At 49.5% G+C, this 4,622-nt stretch overlaps 1 protein-coding gene across 2 annotated transcripts in view; it reads right to left on the bottom strand.

Annotated features, from left to right (window-relative positions):
- Positions 1-3,578, bottom strand: part of BCL2L14 (BCL2-like 14 (apoptosis facilitator)) — a 36,107-nt gene extending 32,529 nt beyond the window's left edge. The window contains exon 1 of one of the 2 annotated variants that reach the window (XM_011953787.1): positions 3,382-3,578. The gene's annotated coding sequence lies outside the window, so the exon portion shown is untranslated. Of the gene's footprint in view, positions 1-2,861; positions 3,050-3,381 lie in introns of those variants that run through there. The other variant, XM_011953794.1, reaches the window with a different exon arrangement.
- Positions 3,579-4,622: the final 1,044 nt, after the last annotated feature.

Below are 4,622 nucleotides of genomic sequence, written 5' to 3'. Positions count from 1 at the left end.
AAAAAAAAAAAAAAATATTAGTATATGTCCCCAATAAATATTATATGCTAAAAAACACTCATATTTGTTGTTTATCTGACATTCAAACGTAACTGGCTGTCTTGCCTTTTTGCTTGCTAACTCTGGCCCGCCTAGGAGTGGAAGCTGTTGCTGAGATACACTGAGACCTGAGGTGTGTGCAAGCAGGCAAAGCGGGTCACCAAGCCGGGTGAGGCTCTGGCAAGGTCTGTGGTCAGAATTAGGTACGGCAGACTTGGTGGGGGAAAAGGCGGAGTCTATCAAGAGACCGGACATGGAATTTCTCAGGAGACGATTCATGAGGCTTTTGATTCAAGGCTTCCTTTTGGACTGAGCGGCTCAGGGTACTGTAGGAAAGATGTGCACCCTGGTCCTCCAGGAACTGTGTCCTTGGGTAGGAGGCTGTGCCCCCTCGTCAAGCCAGTAACACTGTGCTCCTGAAGAAATCTCCATGTACGTTAGAAACAATCCAGACCTTTTGAATGTAATACGAGGGCTTTAAAATTGTATGTGTGTGTGTGCGCGCGCGCCTGTATGTGCGTGTGTGTGAGAGGAGTGTTGTCATCGGAGAGAGGGCTTCTTTAAGAAACAAGTTTGCTAATGCTGTTTCAGCAGCAACATCAGAAATCGGGGGAAACCACTGAGGTCAAGATGGAGTACTTAGTCCTTCCATTTCGTAAAATGTGAGATTTTTGTTGTCTTACAGGCTAGAAAGGCTGTGACTTGGCCCGGCCGACAGGCAAAGCTAAGGATGAAAGAGGATGAGAGAGAGGCAGAAAGAACAGTGCTTAGGAGCCAGCCCCAGAAGGAGGCTACCCTACAGCGCAGGGAGGGCGGGGGCCACTGCCATAGCCTGGAGAGGAGGGAGCAAAAGAGAACAAATGGAGACAAAAGGGTTAAGAGGGTTTAAATGTATTTAACAAATGCAGATGCCAGACCCAGTGGCTCATGCCTGTAATCCCAGCACTTTGGGAGGCCCAGGGGCAGGATCCCTTAAGCCCAGGAGTTCAAGACCAGCCTTGGCTCTGTCTCTACAAAAAATGAAAAAAATTAGCTGGGCGTGGTGGTGTGCAACTATGGTCCCCGCCACTTGGGAGGCTGAGCAGAGAGAATCACTTGAGCCTGGGAGCCGGAGGCTGCAGTGAGCTGTGATCGTGCCATATGATCTGTTGTCTGGAGCCTCCCCTTCTGCCCTTCTCCTCTCCCCCTCACTTCAGACCTCTCAGGGTCTTCGTGCCTTCTGCCTGGACTGTACACCCAGTGTACTCCAGCCTGGGTGGCAGAGGAAGACACTCTCTTAAAAAACAAAACAAACATGGAGTTCTTGTTTCTTCTAATTCTCGTTATAAATTACTTGATCGTTCAGTTTACAGCTAAGTCTTACTTTCAAGCAGCAGCGATCCAGTATTATCACAGGTTAGATCCCTTCTGGTTTCAGCTGTTCCTACAGAAATTGCACTTTCCAAGAAGCCCAACTTTGGGGTTTATGGAAATGTAAACCATAAGTTTTATGCTTATGGTGATAGAAGCCCTGGGTAGGGCCCCTGAGTGCTGGTTCAGAACCTGGAGGGGAGATTTCTATTCCTGAGTGAAACCCGTAAGGCTTATTCTAATTCAGGGCCGCAGAGCACACAACCCTGCCTCACTGCCCTGTTTACCTTCCTGCTCCTTATCTATAACAAACCTGCACTCTCAGAAGCAAGGCTACAGAGGTTCTTTTCTTGGCCTCTTTCCCTCCCCAAGGTGGCCAGGGTCCTCCACGTCTGGTACCAGCGTGTCCTTTAGGAACACTGGCTGCCTGGCCGGATGTGCTGAGAGGCCGGCTGAGAAGGCCACACTGCAACAAGCACCTACATTCCAGGTATTGGCAGATGCACTGTCGCAGGGTTCTCCCTCTGTGGACTCACTTGTTGAGGTCAGATTTCACTTCCCTCCCAGTGGGTGGCAGCTAATGGATGAGCACACAGAGGAAACCATAGCAAGCACCTCGTGTTTCCACATACAGAGGCGGCCACCACCTAGTGCCCCAGTTACGCTGGACACCTGGTTCGCTGTGCCTCTGCCTGTCCCAGTGGTGAGGGGTGTGGAGAACCCCTTGGCGGCGTCCCAGCAGAAGAGCTGACTTCATGTGCTCAGGACACACAGTTGAGGCCTGAGTGGATCTGGTAGGCGCTGACACTCACCCCCCTGGAGCCTCCCACAGCACATCCTAAGCTCAGCTTGGGTTCTGTTGTCTGGAGCCTCCCCTTCTGCCCTTCTCCTCTCCCCCTCACTTCAGACCTCTCAGGGTCTTCGTCCTTCTGCCTGGACTGTTCTTTTTTTTTTTGAGATGGAGTCTCGCTCTGTCGCCCAGGCTGGAGTGCAGTGGCCGGATCTCAGCTCACTGCAAGCTCTGCCTCCCGGGTTCACGCCATTCTCCTGCCTCAGCCTCCCGGGTTCATGCCATTCTTCTGCCTCAGCCTCCCAAGTAGCTGGGACTACAGGCGCCTGCCACCTCGCCCGGCTAATTTTTTGTATTTTTAGTAGAGACGGGGTTTCACCGTGTTAGCCAGGATGGTCTCGATCTCCTGACCTCGTGATCCGCCTGCCTCAGCCTCCCAAAGTGCTGGGATTACAGGTGTGAGCCACCGTGCCCGGGCCGTACTGTTCTTTAATACTAAAGGTGAAATGAGGAGTGAGAGAAAGTGCCTTAACTTCCCACAACAGAAGCTGAACGCTAGACAGAGCCTCAGGTCATACTCACCAAACAGAAGGTCCAAGGCTCTGATTGTGGAAAGAATGGGGCAGGGAGCTCAGGGAGGAGGGAGCTTTCTGGAGGGGAGAGAGAAGAGTCTTCCATTTACCTGTGCCTTAGACTCAAGGAATTCTCTGGGGGTCTAGACCTCCTGCGGATGAGTGCCCAAGTTCCCACAAGGTACTCAGGACTCCGATCTCAAACCAGGAATTCCCACGCTGGCTCCAGTCCCCGCATCCCCATGGTCTCCAGCTTGGGCAATGGTGTCCCTGGCCACGGAAAGGCTGTCATGTCATTGCATACCTCCCCAGATACATAAGCAGGGAGGACTGAGTAACGTCACATGCCTCAAGCAGTAATGTGGTCTTAACTGAATGTCGTCCCAAACTCTTTCTAATAAAGGAGAAATGAAAGAGAAACCTAATAACCTTTCTTTCTGTTTCCTGGAAACCCCGATAAACTAGATTCTCAATGTCATTTTGTGTCTGGAGACTTGCATGATAAGAACTTTGTCATAAACCCAGTAAAGAGCTCCCCAAATTAGACCGCCTCATTTGGCAAACGGCTAAAGACCGGGCTGTGTCCTCCTGCGATGGCTGAGAATGAAGACTGGTGCCTCCTGGTGTTACCTGGTCTGGAAGCTGTCAGTGATTTCTTCGGCTTCAGGTCAGGTGGCAGTAAGGATATTTCTAGACCTGAGATTCTCTCCACGAAACTCAAGAGGAAACTTTCAACAGGTCTTCTCGGCTTCTCGTTTGGAAAGCTTCATGAAGTTTAGCGCTCCAGGCTGTAGCTTCTTCAGGGTTAGGACTCAGGCTGAAAAGAGGCTTAAAGGAGAACCACTTCCTTATTAAGCCCTGCCCCTGGCTCTTTAATTGAAGGAGGGGCTGATCTTTGCCCGTGTAATTTGACTCTAAAAGCAATTCTGTATCCATTACCTAGCACTCTTCCTGCCCTTTGGGATAACTACGTGGGTGTTCTGATACTTCTTTACTCTCCTTATCAGTTGTTGTTAGTTGAACAAATGTTTACTGACCACCTGACATGGTACAGGTACTGTACACATATGTAATCTTTTTTTTTTTTTTCTTTTTGAGACAGAGTTTCACTCTGTTACCCAGGCTAGAGTGCAGTGGTGCGATCTTGGCTCACTGCAACCTCCGCCTCCTGGGTCCAAGCGATTCTCCTGTCTCAGCCTCCTGAGTTTCTGGGATTACAGGCTTGCGACAGCACGCCTGGCTAATCTTTGTATTTTTAGTAGAGACAGGGTTTCGCCATGTTGGTCTCGAGCTCCTGGCCTCAGGTGGTCTGCCCTCCTCAGCCTCCCAAAGTGCTGGGATTACAGGCTTGAGCCACTGCGCCCGGCCCACATATTTAATCTTAACAACACTGAGAGGCAGGTGTTATGATTCCCATTGCACAGATGAGGAAACTGAGGCTCAGAGAGGTGAAGTATCTTGCTAGGGACCCCTATCAGTTGAGCTGAGATCCAAATCGTGGTCTTTCTGGCTTTACACTATATCATGTCACCTCTCCTATGTGACTCAAAGCTTGTATTCAAGTGGAACCACTGGAAAAGTGTTCAAAATGGAATCTAACCACAGCCATAGTAAAAACCACAAAAACCCACTGAAAGATCAAATGTCATAATTTTAGAGATGGAATTCCCTATTATATGAAGTGGGAAACAGTTACTTCTGCTTTTATGCTCTATCCAGAGTCTTAAGTGAAATAGGTATGTATGGCCACACTTGAGATCACAAACCCTGGACCGCTGGTCAAACTGTGACGATGAAGGAAGTGTGAATAGTGAAAGGGGAATTAATGCTATTTTCGTAAAAGTGGGGAAGAATGGGTCATTTTAATATTA

The sequence above is a fragment of the Colobus angolensis genome, unplaced genomic scaffold (genome assembly GCF_000951035.1).
Source record: "Colobus angolensis palliatus isolate OR3802 unplaced genomic scaffold, Cang.pa_1.0 Scaffold11, whole genome shotgun sequence".
Taxonomy (NCBI): Eukaryota; Metazoa; Chordata; class Mammalia; order Primates; family Cercopithecidae; genus Colobus; species Colobus angolensis.
The sequence above is the reverse complement of the archived record's forward strand: the minus strand, read 5'-3'. Positions and strand labels throughout refer to the sequence as shown.